Source organism: Capra hircus, chromosome 8 (genome assembly GCF_001704415.2).
Source record: "Capra hircus breed San Clemente chromosome 8, ASM170441v1, whole genome shotgun sequence".
Lineage (NCBI taxonomy): Eukaryota > Metazoa > Chordata > Mammalia > Artiodactyla > Bovidae > Capra > Capra hircus.
Genome location: NC_030815.1, coordinates 11,528,942 through 11,556,130, shown reverse-complemented (window position 1 = coordinate 11,556,130; position 27,189 = coordinate 11,528,942). Strand labels below are relative to the sequence as shown.

The following is a 27,189-nucleotide window of genomic DNA, read 5'->3' as shown; positions in this document are numbered from 1 at the left end:
TCCGCATCCAAAAGCCACACTGAAAGAGTAAAACTCAGACAAAAGGCTGTGCCTATTCTGATGGGTGAGCACCGCCAGCCCCATCAGCTCAGGTAAGACTGAATGATGCCTTTCTAAAGAAACGTTATATGGGTTGCATTTTCTGTCTTGCCCCCAGGGAAGAGATAGCTCTATCCCCTGGATCCCTGGGCCTCGCTCTGTAGTTGACGTCTCTGTGAAAGCAGACGGCAGCGGCCAGCCTGCACCTTTCAGATACTGCTTTTGCAGAGAACGTGAGCACGGGCCCGATAACACACACCCACATCTCCCATCCATCAGTGTCCTGTTGGATACGTGTATACACAAAGTGAAAGCGCACAACCAGAAATGTTTGCTGAAGGGATGTGTGCATAGAGGATTTAATGCATAAATGATCTAGGAAGAGATGGGGACTTTTATGACAGCTTAAATAGTTACTCTGTATTGAGCATTTATTGGTTGGCACTTTTCATGAATTTTTGATGTTTATTCATAGAAATAAATGGACTGTTTGATCTTTCTGGATTTCCTATTCAGTGACTAATCAAGAAATGAAGGAAAGCAAATACATCATTTCAAGCCCTCAGACCACTAGTTACAACTGCCAAAAACCGATAAGAAACCAACAGACTCTGTTCTTTAGCCAGCTGTTATGTTTACCATTTATTATGTCTATATACCTAGCTACCAGCTCCCTGCCTTCAAATCCATGGACTAGAGCAGGGTTTCTCAAACTCAGCATTATTGACCTTCAGGAAGGGTTAATTCTTGGTTGTGGAGAGCTGTCCTGCGCATTGTACTATGTGTATGTTAGTCATTCAGTCTTGTCTGACTCTTTGCAACCCCATGGACTGTAGCCCCCCAAGCTCCTCTGTCCATGGAATTCTCCAGGCAAGAATAAAGAAGCGGGTTGCCATTTCCTTCCCCAAAGGATCTTCCCAACCCAGAGATTGAAACTGGTTCACCTGCATTAGCCCCCATGAACTAGATGCTACATGTTACAAGTAAGTTTAAGACCCCATGTGCCACAACTAAGACCAGGCACAGCTAAATAAATAAATATTTTTTAAAATAAATCAATAAATTTAAGCCACCGTATTTAACGCTCATCCAGAAATTCTATGCACACGACCACACTGTTGGTTAGTGGTGTTCCCTTTGCTCTCCTCCCATTTGCTCCTCTCCAGGTGAAGAATAGCTAAGCTGAAACAGCAGCTGCTCAGACACCCACAGTTGTAGGCCATTCAGGCCAGGCAATTACCCAGGAACACTGTCCCACACATGCGGAGTTATGTGGGTACACAGGAGCCTGTTTAATCTCACTGACCTTTAATGCAGATAAATGTACAAAGTAAAAATGGAGGGACTAGAAAGAAGCACTTCCGGAATTGTGGAGTACGAACCGAAACTGAGCAGGACCTTGCAGGACCTTCCTGGATATCAGCCCCTCCACGTCCCCTACTTCTGGTTTGTAAAAGAGTTTAGTCTCCTCAGCTCTCCTCAAGTTCCGGAGAGCGGACTAAAAACAGTTAATGATTAGAGAGGTGAGAAAATGCGGAAACAAAGGCAAAGCGGTCAAGCAAGAAAAGTAATAATGTTCTGAACAACAGGTCATCAATGAAAACCAGTGGACAACCTTAACTACTTGTTGACCACAAACACATAGACCTTAGACTGGGGGGAACCAGATATTGATGATTAAAATTCTCAAAACATCACCCTGTTACCTCACCACTAGCCATTCAGAGTGTTCATGAACTGACCCAGGCACCCAAGGGTCCCACCCATAATGTTGCCTTTAAAAACACATGTTTAAAAGCCATGAAGGAGTTTAGGTCCTTTGAACATTGGCTCCCCATTCCCCTTGCTTGGTGTCCTGCAAATAACTGCTATACTTTCTTTCACCCGAGTCCTGTGTCAAAAAATTGGCCTTGCTGCAAGTATTGGGAAAGCAAACCTGAGTTCAGTTTGGTAAAGAACCTCCGAAACTCCATTCCTCCATAAAAGCAACCAGAATACTGGCTTTAAACAAAAAAAGTCAAAATTAATTTTTTCAGATATAAATTAACTGAAGGCATGAAAAGATTCAAGAAGTATTAATTCAAAAACATGGCTGAATCTCAATAAAAAGGGCAAACTTTGTGATGTTTGGTTTGTCCCATTATTGTCCTCTTTTGAATCAGAAAGTTGGCACCATTATTCATTGAACAAATAAATGTAGTTTTCTCTGGTTGATCAACTGATTTATAACATAGCTGAGAATATCTATCAAATGGCAAAGCAATTTCACCATCCATAAACTCAGCTTTGACAGCTAAGTCTTTTACCCATAAGCAAACTTATACAATAATTTTTTTCATGGCTTAGTGGAGTTCATATATTATAGATCCTAAGAGATGACTTTAGGGCTTCCCTGGTAGCTCAGCTGGTAAAGAATCCATATACAATGCAGAAGACCCCGGTTTGATTTCTGGGTCAGGAAGATCCGCTGAAGAAGGGATAGGCTACCCACTCCAGTAATCTTGGGCTTCCCTGGTGGCTCAGCTGGTAAAGAATCTGCCTGCAATGTGGAAGACCTGGGTTCAATCCCTGGGACAGGAAGATCCCCTGGAGAAGGGAACAGCTACCCACTCCAGTATTCTTGCCTGGAGAATTCCATGGACTGTATAGTCCATGGGGTTGCAAAGAGCTGGACACAACTGAGTTATTTTCAATTTCAAGAGATGACTTTAATAAAGAGAGAATCTGAGAGCTTAAGGTACACGACATATACTGAATTCTTCATGAGTTGTTCATATGCTATCATTATCACTATCTTCACTATAAAACATGTCCATGGGCTTTTAACTGGGCCTCTACCACTGAGCTTAGAATTATAAAATAACAGTAGTAGAGGAAGCAACAAATAACACTTCACTGTAACTTCCACTCCTGCTGAGATGTAACTCCTCCATCAGAATGAAAAACGAAAAGTTAAATTGCCTAGAACTGTTAGTGTTTCAAGACTTTTCACACTTCTTTTCTAATTCATTTTTGCCAAGAGTCTAAGTCCTTTGCACATCATCTCTGACTGCATTGGTTGCCATGGTTTTCTGGCTTTCACTCCTCCTAGAAATAAACAACCCATTAGATTTATGTCATTGTTCATTTGTCTCTTTGTATAAAACACATAGGTGATTTGTAACTTGGAAATCAGCACTAGGTACCTCAAGTCTCCCCGAGCAAAAAGCTGGCCCAAAATGGTCTAACAATATATATAATAGCATGACTTCTATTTAGCAGACCTCTCTTTATGAAAAGGTAATTATTATTTTTAATTAGTATGTCCAGTTTGCGTGCTTCTAGAGTTACTAACGGAGAAGGCGATGGCACCCCACTCCAGTACTCTTGCCTGGAAATTCCCATGGACGGAGGAGCCTGGTGAGCTGCCGTCCATGGGGTCGCTAAGAGTCGGACACGACTGAGTGACTTCCCTTTCACTTTTCACTTTCATGCATTGGAGAAGGAAATGGCAATCCACTCCAGTGCTCTTGCTTGGAGAATCCCAGGAACAGTGGAGCCTGGTGGGCTGCTGTCTATGGGGTCGCACAGAGTCGGACACGACTGAAGTGACTTAGCAGCAGCAGCAGAGTTACTAAAGACAGTTTATTTCTTCTGCCTTTTGTACTTTTTCAGTATTATCTTCTGTCCAAGCCCCTTTTTCTAAGAACATGTTAAAATAAAAATTAGCCTAAATTGTTTCCAAAAGAATCACAAATTCCAAAGTTATAGACTCCAGATGAATTTTTGAGATTTTTGTAAAAAAATATATATTTATTTGAAAGGAAAATACATCATTCTTTCTGGAGGTTCTAAACTGTTTAGGAGCTTGCCTGGTGGCTCAGAGGTAACAAATCCAAATGCCAATTGTAGGAGATGCAGGTTCAATCCCTGGGTCAGGAAGATCCCCTGGAGAAGGAAATGACAACCCACTTCAGTATTCTTGCCTGGGAAATCCCATGGACAGAGGAGCCTGGTGGGCTACAGTCCGTGGGGTCACAAAAAGAGTTGGACACGACTCAGCGACTGAAAACAACAACGAACTGTTTTTACTCATGAAACTTCTGAAACCTAATACACACGGGGTTTTTTTCCAACAGCAACCAAGTTTCTAACTCTCCAGAACCAACTGGGTGTCTCCAATCCAATTCTGACACTAACTACCCAGCGTTAGCACAGACCCCACAGGTTAAGAGCTCAGTCACACAAGACTGAGATGCCAGTCCTGGGCCTCCCAAACTTTTGACTGGCCACCTATAAAACCAGGTTCCCATGACCTCCTCCTTAGGTTTGATGATTTTCTAGAGTGATTCACAGATCTCAGGAAAAGTTTACTTACTGGCTTACTCTAAACAACACAACTGAGAAACAGCCAAATGAAGGAGATGCATGGGGCGAAGTGTAGGGTGGGCAGCACAGAGCTTCCAGGCCTCTCCTAGTGTGCCCCCCTCCCAGCACCTCCATGAGTTCACTGACCTAGAAGCTCTCTAATCTCTGTGTCTTGGGAGTTTTTCTGGAGGATTAGGTAAGTAGGCATGATTAAACATTAGCTATTAATGATTAATTCAATTTACAGTCTTTCCCAGAGGTCAGGCAATAAGGGTGAAAGCTCCAACCCTCTAATCATGTCCTGCTCTTTCTGGCAACCAGCCCCCACCCTGAAGATACCTAGGTGCCCCCAGCTACCAGGCATCTCGTTAACATGCAAAGAGACACCTTATCACCCCAGAGATTCTGAGGGTCTTCGAAGCTCTTGTGTCAGGAACTATGGACTAAGGCTGAATATTATAATAACAATGCTCCTATTATCTCAGGAAATAACAAAAGTTTTAACAGCCCTGTGTCAGGAACTGAGTACAAAGACTAAGTATATATTTCTTCTTCTATCACAGTATCACAGAGGCACATGAATTCTTTCAAGTCACCAAGAGAATCTGGTGGGTGTGAACCTTCCAAATGACCTCAGACACATCAGTCAAGGACCCAAAGAGAACTGTCTAAAAGAATATAAAGAGCTTCATCCCCACCAGGAAAAGAAAAAAAGAAGTTGGAGAAAAATTTATAATATCCTAACCTAGATAGCATATTGAAAAGCAGAGACATTACTTTGCCAACAAAGGTCCGTCTAGTCAAGGCTATGGTTTTTCCAGTGGTCATGTATGGATGTGAGACTTGGACTGTGAAGAATGCTGAGCACCAAGGAATTGATGCTTTTGAACTGTGGTGTTGGAGAAGACTCTTGAGAGTCCCTTGGACTGTAAGGAGATCCAACCAGTCCATTCTAAAGGAGATCAGTCCTGGGATTTCTTTGGAAGGAATGATGCTAAAGCTGAAACTCCAGTACTTTGGCCACCTCATGCGAAGGGTTGACTCAGTGGAAAAGACTCTGATGCTGGGAGGGGTTGGGGGCAGGCGGAGAAGGGCACGACAGAGGATGAGATGGCTGGATGGCATCACAGACTCGATGGACGTGAGTTTGAGTGAACTCTGGGAGTTGGTGATGGACAGGGAGGCCTGGCGTGCTGCAATTCATGGGTTTGCAAAGAGTCGGACAAGACTGAGCAACTGAACTGAACTGAGCTGATGAGACCAGGTCCTATTTCCTATGGAAATTATCTTCAAAGCTCCAGAACCAAGATCATGTTCCCTTTTGATGTCATGGAGAACTGCTACCTAAAATCTTCATGCTGGGACTTCCCATCCATCCACTCTGCCAGGCCCTCACCATCTCCAGCTTAGTTGAATCTTGGCACACAATACTTACCAGTAACTTGGGGCAGAGATCCTGTCTTATCCGTTCTTCTACTGTCAGCATGTACCACAGAGCCCAGGGCACAGGAAGCTCTTAATTGTGTTGAAATATGTGGAACTAAAATATCTGTTGAATGAGTAATGTACGCACAAGTCTGCAAACATAACAACTTAAATGTAGCTAAAGGGAGATACTTGAGGAAATAGGCCAACATGCCCATCCTAGGCTAAATGCAGTGAGCCTCGCAGAAAGAAGGATATCAGATCAAAGGAGAGAGGCCAAGAGAATCTTCAAGAAGGTCCGATAGGCCTACACCACTGGTTAATAATCCAGGTAACACCGAAAAGCCAAGATCACACATTAAGATCAATTGCCTTCCCTACTGGCTCTGGGACACAGACTGGATATCCAATGTGCCCTGAATCAGCTTATTCTTTTTTTTTCATTTTATGATACTCTTTATCAGATTATTCTTTGATTCAACATTCAACAAGGTCACTTACAAAAGCTCTACCTGAGTGACACGAGCAAACCGAAGGCCTTCTAGAGGCGGCAGAGATCCTTTGGTGATGCACGTAAGTAGCCATAACACCAGCTCCAAAAGGTATTATCATAGGTCAGTTCAGTTCAGTCACTCAGTCGTGTCCAACTCTTTGTGACCCCATGAATAGCAGCACGCCAGGCCTCCCTGTCCATCACAAACTCCAGGAGTTCACTCAGACTCGGATCCATCAAGTCGGTGATGCCATCCAGCCATCTCATCCTCTGTCGTCCCCTTCTCCGCCTGCCCCCAATCCCTCCCAGCATCAGAGTCTTTTCCAATGAGTCAACTCTTCGCATGAGTTGGCCAAAGTACTGGAGTTTCAGCTTTAGCGTCATTCCCTCCAAAGAAATCCCAGGGCTGATCTCCTTCAGAATGGACTGGTTGGATCTCCTTGCAGTCCAAGGGACTCTCAAGAGTCTTCTCCAACACCACAGTTCAAGAGCATCAATGCTTCGGAGCTCAGCATTCTTCATAGTCCAAGTCTCACATCCATACATGACCACTGGAAAAACCATAGCCTTGACTAGACGGACCTTTGTTGGCAAAGTAGTATCTCTGCTTTTGAATATGCTATCTAGGTTGGTCATAAATTTCCTTCCAAGGAGTAAGCATCCTTTAATTTCATGGCTGAAGTCACCATCTGCAGTGATTTTTGAGCCCCCAAAAATAAAGTCTGACACTGTTTCCACTGTTTCCCCATCTATTTCCCATGAAGTGATGGGACCAGATGCCATAATCTTAGTTTTCTCAATGTTGAGCTTTGAGCCAACTTTTTCACGCTCCTCTTTCACTTTCATCAAGAGGCTTTTTAGTTCCTCTTCACTTTCTGCCATAAGGGTGGTGTCATCTGCATATCTGAGGTTATTGATATTTCTCCCAGCAGTCTTGATTCCAGCTTGTGCTTCTTCCAGCCCAGCATTTCTCATGATGTACTCTGCATAGAAGTTAAATAAGCAGGGTGACAATATACAGCCTTGACGTACTCCTTTTCCTATTTGGAACCAGTCTGTTGTTCCATGTCCAGTTCTAACTGTTGGTGCCTGACCTGCATATAGGTTTATCAAGAGGCAGGTCAGGTGGTCTGGTATTCCCACCTCTTGAAGTTTATTGTGATCCACACAGTCAAAGGCTTTGGCATAGTCAATAAAGCAGAAATAGATGTTTTTCTGGAACTCTCTTGCTTTTTCCATGATCCAGCGGATGTTGGCAATTTGATCTCTGGTTCCTCTGCCTTTTCTAAAACCAGCTTGAACATCTGGAAGTTCACCGTTCACGTATTGCTGAAGCCTGGCTTGGAGAATTTTGAGCTTTACTTTACTAGCGTGTGAGATGAGTGTAATTGTGCGGTAGTTTGAGTATTCTTTGGCATTGCCTTTCTTTGGAATTGGAATGAAAACTGACCTTTTCCAGTCCTGTGGCCACTGCTGAGTTTTGCAAATTTGCTGGCATATGGAGTGTAGCACTTTCACAGCATCATCTTTCAGGATTTGAAATAGCTCAACTGGAATTCCATCACCTCCACTAGCTTTGTTCATAGTGATGCTCCCTAAGGCCCACTTGACTTAACATTCCAGGAGGTCTGGATCATAAGAGGGAGGTAAATAAAGCTCTGCTTGACAAGAGATTTGTTAATAAGCATCTGATTATTACCAGATAAATTCTTTCTCACTTAAGACTTTTCTTTCTTAATATGTACACACCTATTAGAAAGGAATTACCAAGTGAAGCCCAGACTGGTCCCTCTGCTTACAACACTGGCTCCTCCCTGCCCCTTTTCTCTCTCTTTTTTTAATTTTGTTGTTGTTGTTCAGTCAGTTAGTCCAGTCTCACTCTGCAGCCCCATGGTGTACAGCATGGCAGGCTTCCCTGTCCTTCACTGTCTCCTGAAGTTTACTCAAACTCATGCCCATTGCGCTGGTGATGCCATCCAATCATTTCATCCTCTGTCACCCTCTTCCCCTCCTGCCCTCAATCTTTCCCAGCATCAAGATCTTTTCCAGTGAGTTGGCTCTTCACATCAGGTGGCAAAAGTATTGGAGCTTCAGCATCAGTCCCTCCAATGAATACTCAGGGTTGATTTCCTTTAGGATTGACTCATTTGATCCTCTTTCTGTCCAAGGGACATTTAAGAGTCTTTTCCAGCACCACAGTTTGAAAACACCAATTCTTTAGCACTCAGCCTTCTTTATGGTTCAACTCTCACAGCCATACATGCTACTGGAAAAACCATAGCTTTGACCAGACAGACTTTTGTTAACCAAGTGATGTCTCTGCTTTTTAATACGCTGTCTGGGTTTGTCATAGCTTGCCTTCCAAGAAGCAAGCATTTTTTAATTTCATGGCTGCAGTCACTGTCCACAGTGATTTTTTTTTAATAATTTTATAATTTTACTTATTTTCAGTTATGCTGGGCCTTTGCTGCTGCTTGAGGGCTTTCTCTAGTTGAGACAAGTGGGAGCTGTTCTTTACTGTGGTGCATGAACTTCTCATTGTCTTGGCTTCTCTTGTTGCAGATCACAGGCTAGGCTTTAGCTGCAAAAGCTTCACTGGTTGCATCTTGCACGCTTAGTTGCCCCACGCCATGTGAAATCTTCCTGGACCAAAGATCAAACCCATGTCTCCTGCATTGGCAAGCAGATTCTTCTCCACTGGACCACCAGGGACGCCCCTATCTCTTTCTTAAGTCTGTTCATCTTCAGGTCTCAACCTAGAAGTCAGTTCCTCTAGAACAACTTCTTTGCTCCTTCCAATGTCCCTGCTACATGTTTCGAGACACAAAGGACTTATCAGAGCACTTATTATATTGCCTCCTAATTATCTGCTTAATTTTCTGTCCCTTTAATTAGATTAAATTCCATGAAGACAGAACTGCTCTGGGCCAGGTTACCCTGTATGTTTGCTCAGGGTCTGTTGCATAGCAGGCATGCATCGAACTTTTGTATGGATTTACTAATCAGCCAATATAGTACATTTTAAGAGCCTTAGCAAAAATCAAAGTGGAATAACACTGAGTAGTCAACCTGCCCATCCATCTAACTGGACACGGGAATAGATCAATGCAAATTTTCCCAACCAAATATGTAATTCACAACTAAAGACCCCACCCTCATCATGGAAAGAGATTCACTTGTACTAGCAATGAGTCATGGAGGAAATAGACGCAGAGAGAATTTGAAACCTAAAATTATCCAACATTTCATTATTCCTACCATGAGTTTTCCCACTGCCACAATAGAACCACTAATAAAGAAAGACAAGAAATCATGCCCTAAATTTCTTCTCCTACCACTTCTGCCTTCTGGGAGCCCCGACAACTGACAATAGCCAAAAGAAGAATGAGGAATAAAGGGAGTGAATAATCCCAGAGCTTCAGCTTTCAGTTGTCATGCACTGTCAGTTTCTGACAAAGGATCAGAGTCATGCCCAAGGCTTGAACAACCCTGAACAGCCAGTGTTCAGCCCCAGTCCTGGACCTGCTGCTCAGGAAGCCTCCCCACCCAGCCTCTCCACCTAAGAACCAGGCTACCAGGGGAGGCCAGGTCCACCCATCAGCATCACTGAGTGTCAAACAAACTTGGACACTGCTGAATGTGACTGTGAGCAGTCATGTTACCAGTGGGATGCAAAAAGCAAGCCGTGCTGCACTGTTCAATGGAAATGCTCCCATTTGATCCGTATCTGTACAGATTGCTTTTTCTACAAGCCTTTCACTGCATGTGATGCCTCTATTACAAACACAGCCTCTGGCACCATGGACAAGACTGAATCCCTGCCCAAAATCAAAACGTGCCAAAGCAGATCAAAATATGAAGCAGTGCTTAAGTTGAGGTAGAGAGCAATTCACAGCACAGCTGTCTAACTTTAACTCTTTCTTGGCTTCCCCAGTTAGTCTCCAGTTGGATTGTGGCAACCTAATTGGATGCCACATCACCACCCTCCTCCCTGCTCCTCAAAGCCATTAGCACCACCTAGCATCACCAGGTTCTACTACATCATACGATGCTAGGATTTTAGCAGCAAGGCAATGGAAACACAACGGGACATCTTACATTTCCAAACAGAGCCCAGGGCAAGCATCACTCCACTGACAAATGCTTCCTTCTGGGTGCGCCCAGCTCTCCCCAGGTGGTTCACATGCACACCCGGTTGGAAAGTGGCAATTTCCAGCCTAGAGCAGCTGCTCCACTGAGCCTCCCTGAGAAGGCTTTCTCAGCGAAAAGCCAATTTTTTATGGCAATGCCCACAGATTAATAAAGCATGGGCAAAGAGACAGCCCTCCAAATAATTGGCCTTCCTATTGCAGATCCTGGGAAGTCATGCCTGATACAAGATTGCCTGCAAATCTGGCTCCTTTATCCAACACAGTTGTGAGCAAATTAGGTCTTCTGTTGTAAATTCCAAGTGCCTTTCTAAAAGCACAGGTGAGCAACACAGCACAGAGTAGCTTCTCCCAGTTCTTACCAAAAATGCAAATACGCTTCTCCCTCTGTCCAGGAGGAACCAGGAGGGGTGGCCATACAGCCCCCAATTTAAATGAATCCATATGGCGGGGGTGGGGAGCGGTGAGAACAAGGGCTGATGTTGGAGCTTCTTGAATCCATATTTGAGGAGGTATGAGAAAAAGGACAGATAGCAGATCTTGTTGGGATTGATTCTAGCAGCTCTGTAAAGAAAAATGTGTTTCTTATTACAAAAGTAATTCATGTTCACTGTAGGAATAAAGACAAGCGTGGCAGAAAGATGAATCGGCAATAATCCACTCTGTGAAAGTAAGCACAGTTAAGATTTTAATGCAATTCCTCCCTTCCATGCTTCTGCATGTGTGTATGTTTGTTGTTTTGAATACTATAACTATTACGTTTACTTTTGAAACTGCTATATAAATGTTTTTGTACATTTTTTCAGAAGATCACATATATGAGCACTAAAAATAGGTAACATTTTCTGAGCCAGGAACCTGGCTATATTATCTCCTGTTAAAAGGGAAACTGAGGCAATAGCAAACACTTTCAGAGTTAAGCAAAAATCTATTTAAGTCTAGCAGCGCCAATGTGAAGGTGGCTAGGAGCACTCCACTGACAAGAGTTAGGGGAGAGACTTACACAGAGAAAGTGCAGCAGCAAAGTAAGAAAACTGTTGATTGGCTATAGCTTAAAGCCTAGCTGGCTGTTTTGATTGGCTGCCGTTAGCTTTAGTAATGTTGAGGCATTTACAGGCTTAGATTTTGGTTTGCTCCCATAGGTGCAGGTCAATCTAATGACCTCCTTATTAATTAATTTAGCATTCTCTTACTCTTCACAAGGACTCTGAGTTAGACACTCTCACATTTTACCCTTTTCTAAATGAGGAAACAGAAATGGCGAGATAAGCTGTGATGTCTCTTGTCTGCTCCTCCTCCTCCCCTTACACCACCCTCATCAAGAGCGAGAAGACAGCTTCATGTACCTCCTCATCACTCTACAACTAGCTGGACCAGCTCTGAGAGAACAAGGCACCAGGCAGATCTTCCAGAGCCACCTCTGCCTGGGCACAGACCTCCTGTCCCACTTTCCCCTAGTGTTGGACCAGGACTCAGTTGCACTAATATTGGAGATACAGAGCACCATTTTCCGTGCAGTGTTCCCTCTGTAGCATTTCGAAGTCACAGCTCATGGCCTCTGCTTCAGTCTTGCTGGGACCAGACATTACATTCACCATCTTTTCTCTTGTTTATACAGCCTCATTAGACAAGGAGCTGAATCTCATTCTCTCTTGCTTTTCACTTCTTGCTTCAAATTCTTTGTCTTCCATTTCTCTTCTCTTTCACACCATTTCCATTACTGCTGTGTCCCTGCATGACAATACTTGTTCCCTTTTCTTCTCCTGTTCCCTTTGTTCACTGCACCTCTCCCTGAGCCCATTCCCATCTCCATCAACGTGTGAGCGCTCGGCTTTGTGTTCTGGTAGAGAAGTTCCCTTTCTTTTGCGCCTGAACTGGCATGCTCATTCAAGGCTGCTCCTGGCACGTAAAGGAGTTAATGGCACTGAAGCTGACAAGTCCCTGCTCCGTGTAATAAAGAGATGGTGGGAAGTGATCCCATCTGAAGAACCCGCTAGCTGCTGCCACACACAGGCACACATTCCCGACTTGCCACTCATCTGCACTCTTCCTCCGTGATCTCCAGCTCCCGCCACCTCCTCACAGGACCAAAACCAGCATGATGTTGTTTGTGCTAAAGGGTCTTTCCTCAAGCCTCTCAGTGCACATCTGGCTCCCCGGCAGTTACACCTCATGAGTGCAGATATAGGTAATGAGCACAAGAAGGTTACAGTGTACCCTCCACATACCATCTGGAGGCAGCTCTGCTTAGCTATCTGACAAAGGCTGGGGTGTTCCAGAGACATTTCACTGCAATGCAACCTGCTACCTAGAAACCAGGCTGTCTAATTTCACTCATCACCAATAACTCAGGCTGAGGAATCAGAACAATGCGGGTAGTTTAGGGTGAGGTGGGAGAGCTAGGGGTGGGCTGTGGCGGCGGGGGAGTCTGAAATGCAATTCATTTTACTTCTCGGCTGGCTCTCCAGCAAGACTGTTGGGAGCACTTGTTTTTCAGTTTGGTTACATTTTTTTTTACCACTACAGTGTCCTCTGTGCCTCCTGTCTCTTCTCTGTGCCCTGAGTGCCCCCTAGTTTTCACATGCACACACACATACACACACGCACACACACTCTCACACATACACATACATGTGAAAATATATATCCAAGATTCTAAGGCTTTCGAAGTATACTTACTGAGAGGAATCAAGTGCTGTTTACAACAGGTCTTTTTGTGTGTGCTTGGTTTTTTTTTTATTATTATAATAGGAAATAGAGAAGAAAATTAACAATATCATTATCATGAGGACAAATCCCTACTTATCTGCCAAGGCCTGACCACTGAACATCTCCCCAAAGGACTGGCCAGCCACCGTGGGCCTGGTCCCCACTTGCTGCTTGCTGCTATAGGGTCCCAAGTTGTTGGCAACGTCACCTGAAAATAATAAAAGATCCAAGATTGAGTGCTGTGGATTTGTTTTCTAGAAATATATCCAATCCTATTGTCATTAGTCGCTCAGTCATGTCTGACTCTTTGCGACCCGATAGACTATAGCCCACCAGGCTCCTCTGTCCATGGGGATTTTCCAGGCAAGAATACAGAGTGGGTTGTCATGCCCTCCTCCAGGGGATCTTCCCGATTCAGGGATTGAACTCACATCTCCTACTTTGGCAGGCGGGTTCTTTACCACTGAGCCACCTGTGAAACTTTTGGTTCCAATCCTGACCTGTCCTCCAACAGTGACACTGGGGAGCTGTTTCACAGATATCAGTGCTGCCCTGAAGAATAGAGAGACTCCCATGTGGATACATTAAATCAAAATCCTTTGATCTTTCCGTCAACACAGCCTCACTCAAGGCTAAATGATAGTGGTGCACCTCTGTTTGGCATGGAGCTGGGAAAGAGTTTGCATGATTTTCTCAAGGATGATGGAAATATGCAAAAATATGTCAAGACACAAATATCTTACTTAAGACTGAGTGCACAGGATTAAGGCGAAGTCTACAGAGAAATCCAAAGAATCACTGACTTGGGACGATCTCAGACAGGTAAGAGTGAGAAGCAAGGTTTTAAATAGCTGCTGCCAGCTATAAAAGTAAGTGAACTGTAAATCCTTCTGACTGGAGCTTTCCTAAAACAGCAGAGATGGATATATTCCTGAAATCCTAATGCAGGGAAAGTCATTCAAATAAATACTTCTTAAGGTAATCGATGCATTAAGAGGAAGCATTTGCAGACTAAAAGCCACATAACACACGGAGGTTGCATCCTGACAGGATAGTTGTTAAAAGAATCCATTTGCAGATTCCAATACTCAGGGTCAGTAATTTCTCAGAAAAAGGTTAATGGAAACAAAACAGAATTCAGGGCACATTCTCCCAAACAGCGTGAAGAAATATAAGCAAAAATATACCTTTAGCATATCACCTGGCTATAGAATGCAAAATTATTTTGCAACATTCTATGTAATAGGATATGCAAGCAATACAGTGGAGAACTGAGTAAGATTAGATGTAGGGGGACATGTGGATGATTGGATAGAGGGGATAAATGACCGCTGGTCATGTCCAGCCTGAGGTTGTAATGATTCCATATTTGAAGGTACAGGGTCTGCGTGTGAATAAAGCAAGCAGTGACTGGATGGAGCTGAAAGACCTTTCTCAAATCAGCTTCCAGCCCCAGAAGCTGCTCTGAAAAGTTTATAAATATGTCACAGACTCACAGATTGTAGGAAGTTGACCAAGAATAAAGCCATAAAACCTTAAATCTGTGGTCTAACCTTCCTTCCTGGAAAGAGAGGGAAACCTCATCGGACAGCGGTATTTTTAAGTGGTTGGGACAGCAGAAGTCTGGCTTGGGTTTCAGGATCTGAAGCAGCAATGTCTTTGGGACATCACAGACAGCGTAAGAGAAAGAGCAAGCTAGAGAAGATGTGCAGAGAGTCTAGAAACATGAATAGGACCCAGGAGCCTACAAGAGGTCTGAAACTAGGATGTATGTGCGAACATGAGGCTGGAGGGATTCCTTCTAGAAAGGGAAGTCAAAGCTATTCCAGTTCAAACCACTTTTGAAAACTACACTACTATGCTTAACAGACCACCCAAATAACCACACGAGTCAGCCATGGCTAGTACTGTGTGTCCTTTGGCCGAGACTGGTGCATGGCTCAGGCTGGTTGTAGATGGGTTTCAGTGAGGACTCTCTTCAGACTCAGAGCTAAGTGTTCTTCACATAACACGTGATCTCGTCTTCACAGCAACCCTCCATCCTTAGCAAACCCCTCAGTTAGAGAAATAATATTTATGGAGGATTGGTGGATTAGAAATTATATCCAGAAATCTACACAACAGGTATGGGAGCATCTGGTGTTAACCCTCCCTCTTGCATCTCCAACTCCTTCAGCTGAATAGCACTGACCACCACATGACACTAGATGACTTGCAGTCATGTTAAAAGTACTAATGTGGGCTTCCCTGGTGGCTCAGTGGTGAAGGATTCACCTGCTGATGCAGAAGACATGGGTTCAATCCCTGGTCCAGGAAGATCCCACATGCCTCAGAACAACTAAGCCCATGTGCCAGATCTATTGAGCTTGTGCCCTGCAACATGAGAAGTCACCACAATGAGAAGTCTAGAGAGTAGCCCCTGCTCAGCACAACTAGAGAAAAGTCCCACGCAGCAACACAGAGCCAGCACAGCCAAAGATAAAAAATAAATAAAATTATTTTTTAAGTATTAATGTGCTTAAGGTAAGAATAGTATGTATTATGTGACATAGCATCCTTCTCCTGAATCCCCAAGTAACATAATTTCTGATCTTAGCATCATTATGTGTGTGGGTGTGCTTAGTCCCTAAGTATGTCAGACTCTGTAACCCCATGGAGCCCACCAGGCTCCTCTGTCCATGGAATTCTCCAGGCAAGAATACTGGAGTGGGTTGCCATTTCCTCCTCCAGGGATCTTCCCGACCCTATCTCCTGTGTTTTCTGCATTGGCAGGCAGATTCTTTACCACTGAGCTACCTGGGGAGCTCCAGAATATTCATTATACCTCAGAATTATTATAGCTCTCCTAGCACTTGTCATGTTCTTATGACATAGACACTGGATTATGCAATTGATCCTGTCTTCCAACTAGCATTAGCTGCTAGGAAGCTCCCGGTCAGATTTGTGAACCAAGTCAAGACATGCTATCTCTCTAGGTTCATTTCATTCTTTCCTGCTCCACTTTAAAATTGTTATGTTTTATCTTCTTTATCCTATAAAATTTTGTACGTTGTTAAAAATCCTTTATGTACAAGCGCATTTTGTATAAAATAAACACACACATACCCACATGCATATGTACAGATCTAAAAGTACCACAGTTAAATTGTAAAAACAGTGGAGGTACTAAGGGTTTCATGTAGATATAATTGAAATTAGTGAAATTCCTGTCCCCGTTAAAAGTTATTTCTTATTAAAATTTATAAGTAATCCACTTTTCCTGTTTCACATTTTTATTGCGGAAATCCATTTTCCACTTGCCAGAAACCTGAATTTCTTTAGTCTTTTCGGAAAAATCAAGCATTCTGATTTGTATGGAACAACTTCTCCATCTATTGGCACGATTTAATACTGCAAATACTATCTGGGAATGAAGTGCTCCCTTGCTATCCTATGGAAACTTCTCTGCCACTAAGAACCTCAAAAAAGCTTCCACTGTCAATAATTAAGTATATCTCCCTAGCTTTAAGCTCTCTGCTTTTAAGAGCTATTAAACTTGACATTGAGTTCATGGCACTATCGCTGGGCTGAGAGCTTTCCTGGATCACAATCTCACCTCCTAAAGGAAGTCAAGCCAGATTTTCCAAAATAAAATATAAAGGAATAAAGAAGTATCATGCATAGACTTCATCTAAACCAATATAGGATATGATCATTTGTTTTAAAAAAATCATAGTTTAAAGGCCAAGTGAAATATGGGACATAACATTTCAATTCTCACTTGTTATAGTTTATAAGTGACAAAACATGGGCATCCAAAAGGGCCAGTCAGTTTTATATCATAGACTAATACTAAAAATTGAGACAGAACTCTCCCCGTTCCTCACCCATCAACAAATATCTACCTTTGAATAAGTCATTCCCTCCATTTGACAAAGCAACACCACTGTCTCATAAACAAAATATACTACCCTTAAAACTTTTTCAAGTGTAAGATGTTTTTAAAAATGCCTGTGATGTTGTAGTATCTCTATGACTATATATCTGCAGTGAATTTACAACCCAATTCTTTCACTTATACGAAGTATGCAGACTTGAGCAAGTTGTTTTACCTCTGGAATCTTCTTTCCTCATGTAAAATAATACTAATTACTCCTCTGTAGGACTATTTTGAAGATTAAATAACCTCAGTCAGTCAGTCAGTCAGTTCAGTCACTCAGTCGTGTCCGACTCTTTGCGACCCCATGAAACGCAGCACGTCAGGCCTCCCTGTCCATCACCAACTCCCAGAGTTCACTCAAACTCACGTCCATCGAGTCTGTGATGCCATCCAGCCATCTCATCCTCTGTCGTCCCCTTCTCCTCCTGCCCCCAATCCCTCCCAGCATCAGTCTTTTCCACTGAGTCAACTCTTCGCATGAGGTGGCCAAAGTACTGGAGTTTCAGCTTCAGCATCATTCCTTTAAATACCTTTAAAATTCCTTTAAATACCTTTAAATGCATACTAAATATTCAATAAGTGGGAGATTATAGTAATAGGAGTAGTTGTTGTAGGAAGAAGAGAAGTTTTTCCCACAAGTCCTCTTAATCTTTCACAAATTGAATCTCTGACCTGAAGAAACAACTTAAGAGGACCTAAAATCAGAGAGGTTCATAAACAGCAAGAAATAAGAGCCTTAATGAAAACTATGAAGTTTCAGACAGGAAGACACAAGTGGGAACAGAAGAGAAAACAAGAAGAATTAGAACAGAAATCAGTGAACTTGAAAATAGGAAATCAATAGAGAAAATAAACAAAACACAGAGTTAGGTTTTTTAAAAATCAATAAAATTGATAAGCCGCTAGCCAGGGTAACTAAGCAAAAAGAGAGAAGACACAAATTACTAATATCAGAAATGGAAGAAGGCCATCACTATGGATCTCATGGACATAGAAGAGATAACAAAGGGAAACCATCAACCTCTGTGCCCACAAATCTGATAACCTAGATGATATCAACCAAGTCCTTGAATGACACAATCTGCCAAAATTCACACAAAAAGAAGTAGAAAATCTGAAGAGGACTTTAGCTATGAACAAAAGTAAATCAATGATTAGTAAACTTCTAAAAAAAAAAAAGCATTAAGTTCAGATGGGTTCACTGGTTAATTCTGCTAAACATTTAAGAAAGAAATTATAAAAGCAGAGGAAATACTTCCCAAGTCATTCTACGAAGCCAGCATCACCCTAAATCAAACCAGACAAAAACATTCAAGAAAACTATAGATCAATAACTCTCATGAACATAGATGAAAAAATCCTTGACAAAATAATAGCAAATCAAACCCGACAATGTATAAAAAGAATGTGGTACACCACAACAAAAAGGGACTTAGCCCAGGTATGCACAAGTTATTTTATGGATACCCACAAACAGATTTTAAAGTTTATATAGAAAGGTAAAAGACTCAAAATAGCCAATTCAATATTAAAGGACTAACTACCTGACTTCAAGACTTACTATGAAGCTACAGTAATCAAGACTCTAATATCAGTAAAAGAATTGTCAAAAAGATCAATGGAACTGAATACAGAGCCCAGAAATAGAGCTGCATAAATACAGCAACATTTGATCTCTGACAAAGGAGCAAAGCCAGCACAGTGGAGCAAAGACAGTCTTTTTAACAAATGGTGCTGAAACAGCTGGATATCTGCATGCAAACAGACAAAAAATTGAAACACCACTTCCCACCCTCCACAAAAATTAACTCAACATGGATCACAGACCTAAATGTAAAATCAAAACTATAAAATAAAAAGATAATGTAGGAGAAAATCTAGATGACCTTAGGTATGAAAAGGACTGTTTAGATACACCACCAAAGGCCTGACCCATAGATAAAAGAACTCACTAATGTTAAAAAATTTTGCTCGGTAAAAGATAACATCAAGAGAATGAGAAGACAAGACACCAACTAGGAGAAAATATTTGCAAAACACACATCTGACAAAGGACTGTAATCCAAAGTATACAAAGAACATTTAAAACTCAACAATATGAAAATGGACAATCTGATTTTAAATGGACAAAAGACCTAAACAGATACCTCACCAAAGATATACCCATGGCAAGTAAACACATGAAAAGATGCTCAACATCATATGTCACCAGGGAACTGCAAATTTACACAACAAGGAGATACCACTTCATGCCTAAATTAAAATGACTTAAATTCAGAACACTGACATCAAATGCTGGAGAGGATGTGGTGCAACAGGAACTCATTCAGTGTAGGCAGGAATGCAAAATGGTACAGCCACTTTGGAAGCCAACTGGCAATTTCTTACAAAGCTAATCATACTGTTATCACACAATTCAGCAATTGCACTTCTTGATATTTACCCAAATGAACTGAAAACTAATGTCCACATAAAAACCTGCATGTGGATGTTTAAAGCAGCATTTTATTTTTAAGATTTATTTATTTGCTTATGGCTGTGCTGGGCCTTCATTTGTTGCCCATGGGCTTTCTCTAGTTGTGGCAAGCAAGGTTTACTCAGTAGTTGCAGCATCATGGGTTCTAGATCACTGGCTCAGTAATTGTATCTCGTGGGCTTATTTATCCCATGGCATGTGCGATCTTTCTGGACCAAGGATCAAACCTGTGTCCCTTGCTTCAGCAGGCAGATTCTTTACCACTGAACTACCAGGGAAGGCAAGCCCCCCAAGCAGCTTTAGTCATAATTGCCAAAATTTAGAAATAACCAAGTTGTCCTTCATTAGATGAATGATTAAATGAACTGTGGTATACCAGATAACAGAATACTATCCAGCATTAAAAAGAATTAAGCTATCAAACCATGAAAAGACATGGAATAATCTTAAATGCAAGTCACTTAGTGAAAGAGTGAATACGAGGAGTACCTGAGAACGCTGTACTTTCCATTCAATTTTTCTGTGGACCTAAAATGGCTCTTAAAAATAAAGTGTTCAAGTTCCTGTTAGTTTCTCTGACAAATAACAATCAATAAATCATAAAATATACTTTCATATTTCAAGGAAATAAAAAGGTATGTGTCTGGTGGGGGGATCTCAATATTTTTCTTCTATGATTTGTGTGGTTAGTGTCATATCTAGGAAATCTATCCTTTTCTTTTTTTTGGAAGGTTACTAATAACACACATAAGTATTTTCTCCTATGTTGTTCTCCAGAACTTTTATAGTTTTAGATTTTAATTTAAAGATATGATCTATTTTGAGTAATTCTTGACTGTAATCTGAGGTATGGATTGAAAATAATTTTCCTACATATGAATATATAATTTTTCCTGCCCTCTTTCCATTGAATTGCATTTGCATCTTTGTTGAAAATCAACTATCTTTTAATAATACATATATATATGTATGTATATTTCCAGGCTTTCTATTCTCTTGCATTGATTGATGTATCTATTATTTCGCCAATACTATACTATCTTAACTGAAACAGTTTTAAAATAAATCTTGAAATCACATACAATGAATGTTTCAGATTGAGTCTTCTTTTTCAAAACTGTTACAGATACTCGATTTCATTTGCCTTTCCATCATTGGAAATTTTAAAATCAGCTTATCAACTTCTACCAAAAGAATCCTGTTGGATTTGATTAATGTTACATTGAATCTATAGTTCAAATTGGAAAGATTTAATATCCTAATAATATTGAAGCTTCATATTCAAGAACACTGTATGACTCTCTATTTAGTTCTTCTTTGATTTTATTCATCAGTGTTTCTTAGTTTACAGCACACAGATTCCACATGTATTTTTTTGAGATTTATACCTATTATAATTTTTGTACTTTTGCAAATAGTACTGATCTTTAATTTTAATTTCCTACCATTTGTTGTTAATACATAAAATACAATTGAATTTTATATATTGACCTTGTATCCTAAAACCCTGCTACACCAACTTTTTAGTTCTAATAATCTTTTTGTAAATTCTTTGGGATTTTCCTCATAGTTATTCATGTCACCTACAAATAGAATGGAGAAGAAAATGGCAACCCACCCCAGTAATCTTGCCTGGAAAATCCCATGGATGGAGGAGCCTGGTAAACTACAATACATGAGGTCACAAAGAGTCGGACACGACTGAGCGACTTCACCTTCACTTTTCACAAATAGAATACAGTTCTTTCTTTCCAGGTTTTATAAACTCTATCGTTTTCCTGGCTTATTTCACTGACTTGAATCTGGAAAAAAATTGAATAGAAGTGGTGCCAGTGGACATTCTTGCCTTGTCTCTGATCTTACAGGGAAAGCAGTCAGTCTTTTGCCATTAAGCATGACATTAGCTATAAGTTTACTGTAGCTGCCCTTTATCAGGTTGAGGAAGTTCCCCTCTGTTCCTAGTTTGCCAAAGTTTTTATTATGAGTGAATGCTGAATCTTTTCTCCATCTGTTAAGATGGTTGTAGCTTTTCTTAATCTGTTAATATAGTGAATTACACTGGTTAATTTTCAAATGTTGAACTACTCCTGCTTTTTTAAGATAAATCTCTTTTTCATGGTATGCTATCCTATTTATATGCTGATAAACTTGATTGGCTAATATTATGTTGAGGATTTGCCTGCTCTGGACATTTCATGCAAATGGAATCATACAGTATGTGTTCTTTTATGACTGACTCTCTTCATTTAGTGGGGCTTTCCAGGTGATGCTAGTGGTAAAGAACTCACCTGCCAATGCAGGAGATTTAAGAGACATGGGTTCAATCCCTGGGTTGGGAAGATCCCCTCAACGAGGAGGGCAAGGGAACCCACTCAGTATTCTTGCCTGAAGAATCCCATGGACAGAGCCTGGCAGGCTATAGTCCCTGGGGTCACATAAGAGTCGGACGCAACTTAGCAACAAACTAAACAACAAAAATATTCCATTAAATGGGATATACCACTTTTTGATTATGAATCCTTTAATTGATGGACATTTGAGTTGTTTCATAAATTATGTTTCCATAAACATTTATGTATACATGTTTATAAGGACATATGTTTTCACGTCTCTTGGGTATATACCTATACCCAAGCAGAACTGTTGGTTCATATGATAAGTATATATAACATTTTGAAAAACTTCCACTGTTTTCAAAATGGCTGCACTATTTTATATTTCCACGAGCAGTGAATAAAGGTTCCAATTTCTCCACATCCTGATCAATACTACTTATTTTCTGTAACTTTTAATTGTATTTTGCTTTTAAATGTTTGTTTAAAATACCATATATTTCTATCATATAATCCATGTATTTCCAAGAGAATTTTTGTATGGCTTGTTTAATTATCACAAGGTCAATAAATTCATAAACTGTTAATGAAATATTACAAAATTCAAATATAAATGTCTATAACCTGTGTTAAATAAATAAAATTCTCCACTCCAAAATAGTTTTCTAAACTAATCTCAAAGATGGGCACTTCCCTAGTGGTCCAGAATCTGCCTGCCAATGCAAGAGACACAAGTACAATCCCTGGTCCGGGAAGATCGCACATGCCACAGGGCAACTGAGCCCATGGGCCACAACTACTGAGCCTGCAGTCTAGAGCCTGTGAGCCACAATTATTGAGCCCATATACTGCAGCTGCTGAAATCTGCATGCCTGGAGCCCATGCTCTGCAACAAGAGAAGCCACCACAATGAGAAACCTGCACATCGCAACAAAGAGCAGCCCCTGCTCACCACAACCAGAAGAAGCCCAAGCACAAAAGCAAAGACCCAACACAGCCAAGAATTATAATAGTCCTGGCAGCCTAGTTGGGAGGGAAGTTTGGGGGAGAGTGGATACATGTGTATGTATGGCTGAGTCCCTTTGCTGTTCACTTGAAACTATCACAACATTGTTTATTAACTGGCTATATCCCAATACAAAATTAAAACAATTTTTTTAAAAATCTCAAGGTTAAAGATCAGTGTGTTACTAAAGAACATGTTGCTGAAAAACTAGCCAGATCCAAATTCATGATGACATATATATATATATGTATGTATATATATATATGCTCAATCACTCAGTTGTATCCAACTCTTTGCAACCCCATGGACTGTAGCCCATCAGGCTCCTCTATCCATGGGATTTTCCAGGCAAGAATATTTCCTACACTAATATATATATACATATATGCAAATTTTGACCAGAACTTTATTCCCCAACCTAATTAATATTTATACTTTTTTCCAAAAGGCTAAACCATTTTTTCCAGCTGTATTAAGGTACAATTGACAAATACAAATTCTATATTTTAAGTTACACAATTTGATATATGTATATATTGAGAAATTATTACCACAATCAAGCTAATGATCACATACAATAGCTCATATAGTTGCCCTTTGTGTGTGTGTGGTGAAAATGCTTAAGATCTACTCTCTTAGCCAATAAAACTGTAAGACATTGATGAAAGAAACAGAAGAAGACACAAATAAATGGAAAGATTTCCCATGTTTATGAACTGGAAGAAGTAACATTGTTAAAATGACATACTACTAAAAGCAACCCAGAGATTCAATGCAATCCCCATGAAAATTCCAATGGCATTTTTCACAGAAACAGAAAAAGCTATCTTAAAATTCATATGGAAACACAGAAGATTCCAAATGTCAAAGCAATCTTGAGGAAGAACAATGTTCGAGGTATCACATTTTGTTCTTTCAAATTATATTACAAAGCTATAGTAATCAAAACAGTATAATTCTGGCTAATATTACACTTGAAAAACATCACACTTTTATCATTTTGCCCTCATCTCCTTAATAGCATAAAATGACTATCTTGATACTTTACATCTTCAAACCATCATGTCAGCAATTATTTTTCCTCTCAAGATTTCTGATGCTGAAATGCATGGTCTCTGATTTCAACTATCATTTTGATCAAAGCTAAATCAGGAATATGTTGGTCTTATAATTTTATTTATAAATTAATATCCAAGAAATTGAAATTTTTAACAAGGACAAACTACCAATTTATCCCATCAATTTTTTTAGAAATTAATATCCAGCATTATGAAGGATCCCAAAAGAGAGTTACTCTGCCTCAGAAGGTGAAGATTTAAACTAATATAAAGTTTCTGAAGGATAATTTGGAAACACAGTTTAAAAGTTTTCAGAAAGTACAAATCCTTTGATCCAGCAATTCTTCTTCTAGGAATTTGTGCAAAGGAAATAATGAGAAATGTGGTCAAAATTTTATGCATAAAAATGTTCATCTTTATAATGAAAAATAAGGAAATTTTTACATAGTTAAAAATGTGGAATGGTCAAAGGTTAAGTAAAATACAACCTATTTGTGTGATGCAATATTATGCAGCAGAATAAAAATCATGGTTTCAATTAACTTTCAATGGATTGAAAAAAGTTTATGATATGTTTTGACAAAAACACAACAAATAAAATACATATTGTGTGTTCCTCACTTACTGAGATAAGACAGAGACCTATAGAACTAAACATACCACCAGTGATAAGTCATTCATGTCATTCATGGGTAGAAGAATTGTGGGCAGTTTTTAATGGAGTGTGTGTATGTATGTGTGTATGTGGGTGTGTGTGCGCATACACATGAATGAGCACACGGATATATTTTTTAAGTTTTTTGCAGTGAATGTGTCTTAGTTTCACAGTGACAATGAAAGTGATATACAGAAGTGTTTTAAATTTCACCTCTGTTTAAAGCCAGCTTTTTTTTATTTTACTGCACAGCCATAAGTGTCTCCTTCATGAATACATCATTTTGCTTTCTCCAAAAGCTGCAAAAAGTGATAGATAATGAGAAGCTTATTTGTAGTAATAATGTATCAGTTCCACTTAGGCAACGAGCTCACAGAACTTTTCCCTATAGCAAAACAAAAATGTCATACACAGAGGCATTACAATGTTTATGCTAACTCTGGCATTTTACACACTTGAACTCATTATTATTCTCATTAATTTTGTGATTGTTAATAGCACTGCTATTTACATGATGACTTAACCTTTGCAGATTTCAATCAAAGGTTTCAAAACTTAATGGAGAATGTGTCTAGAATGTAAGAGAATGTATCTCTGAGTGATTTTCCCCAGCAGGAAGCATGTTTTGATCCTCAATATACTTAAAAGACTGGGATACCTAGCTAGAGAGGTAAGGAAACAATTATTTTATCAGTAAAGGTATAGAAATTACAGATGACTAATTGGCTTTCTATATGTAATGTCAAAATATGTATCAATGAAAACAACCGACAAGGGTGTTTTCTAGATGTTCCCTTTTATGTAGGTGATCTTAAAGTAAGTGTGTTAATCAATCCTCTTTGTGTTAATCAATCCTCTTTGTGTTAATCAAAGAGTCATGTCCTACTCTTTGCAACCCCATGGACTGTAGCCCACCCGGCTCTTCTGTCCATGGAATTCTCCAAGCAAGAGTACTGAAGTGGGTAGCTATTCCCTTCTCCAGGGGATTTTCCCAACCCAGGGATTGAACCCAAGTCTCCTGCATTGCGAGCGGATTCTTTACCAGGTGAGGTACCAGGGAAGCCCAATCTTAAAATGAAGCAAGGAGTAAAAACTCTTTTTAAAGAAAGATTTTTGTTTTATAGCAAAAGCTGTTCGAGGCATAAATCTGAGCAGGATAAACTGTAAATTTCCAAGGAAAAAAAATACAAAAGATTCTATTGTTCACTTTTGCCAGCTGATGGTTCAAGCTATCTTGAGCAGTCATTTTATCCTTGGTCACAGAACTGTCCATTAGTCTGTGTCAGCTGCATTTCTGTATAGTTGTGTATTGTTTTACAAGCATTGTTAAAGTCATTATAGGTAATAAGCATAAAAGCAGTAAGAACTATTATATCTTCCATGTTTTGCTATACTTTACAATTTATAAGGTAGATAATAGCTTGTTGTTTAAAAAAATCATCTGATGGCAAAAATCTGCAAGTCTGACAAAATATTCTGTTGCTAAGGTCCTGTCTGTTTCCTGGGGGGCATCCTGTCTGTTTCCTGGGGGGCATCCTGTCTGTTTGCTGGGGGGTGTCCTGTCTGTTTCCTGGGGTGCCTCTTGTCTGTTTCCTGGGGTGTCCCTTGTCTGTTTCCTGAAGTGCATCCTGTCTGTTTCCTGGGGGGTGCCCTGTTTCCTGGGGTGCCTCTTGTCTGTTTCCTGGGTTGCGTCCTGTCTGTTTCCTGGGGTGCATCCTGTCTGTTTCCTGGGGGGCATCCTGTTTCCTGGGGGGTGTCCTGTCTGTTTCCTGGGGGGCGTCCTGTTTCCTGGGGGGTGTCCTGTTTCCTGGGGGGTGTCCTGTCTGTTTCCTGGGGGGCGTCCTGTTTCCTGGGGGTGTCCTGTTTCCTGGGGGGTGTCCTGTCTGTTTCCTGGGGTGCCTCTTGCCTGTTTCCTGGGGTGCGTCCTGTTTCCTGGGGGTATCCTGTCTGTTTCCTAGGGGCATCCTGTCTGTTTCCTAGGGGCATCCTGTTTCCTCAGGTGCATCCTGTTTCCTGGGGGCATCCTGTCTGTTTCCTGGGGGGCGTCCTGTGTGTTTCCTGGGGTGCCTCTTGTCTGTTTCCTGGGGTGCATTCTGTTTCCTGGGGGCATCCTGTCTGTTTCCTGGGAGGCATCCTGTCTGTTTCCTGGGGTGCATCCTGTTTCCTGGGGGCATCCTGTCTGTTTCCTGGGGTGAGTCCTGTTTGTTTCCTGGGGGGCATCCTGTCTGTTTCTGGAGAGCACCCTGTCTGTTTGCAGTTCCCAGGAATCAGCTCTGCAGAGCTTTCACTCTGCAGTGGCAGTACATTCACACAAAGTGAAAGTGAAATTGTTGGTCGCTCAGTTGTGTCCAAGGACTGCAGTTCTTCAGGCTCCTCTGTCCATGGAATTCTGCAGGCAAGAGTACTGGAATGGGTAGCCATTCCCCTCTCCAGGGGATCTTCCTGTCCCAGGGATCGAACCCAGGTCTCCCACATTGCAGACATATTCTTTCCCTCTGAGCCACCAGGGAAGTCACCAGAGAAACCTTCACAGAGCAGCAAATTCAGTTTTCCCTGAACTTGCAAACCTCTGTCTCCCCAT

General features: G+C 41.0%; 1 long non-coding RNA gene across 1 annotated transcript in view; it reads right to left on the bottom strand.

The window, feature by feature from the left end:
* Positions 13,182 to 27,189, bottom strand: part of LOC108636608 — a 35,552-nt gene continuing 21,544 nt past the window's right edge. Inside the window, exon 3 of the long non-coding RNA XR_001918498.1 lies at positions 13,182 to 13,369. This is a non-coding gene — a long non-coding RNA (uncharacterized LOC108636608). The remainder of the gene's footprint in view (positions 13,370 to 27,189) is intronic.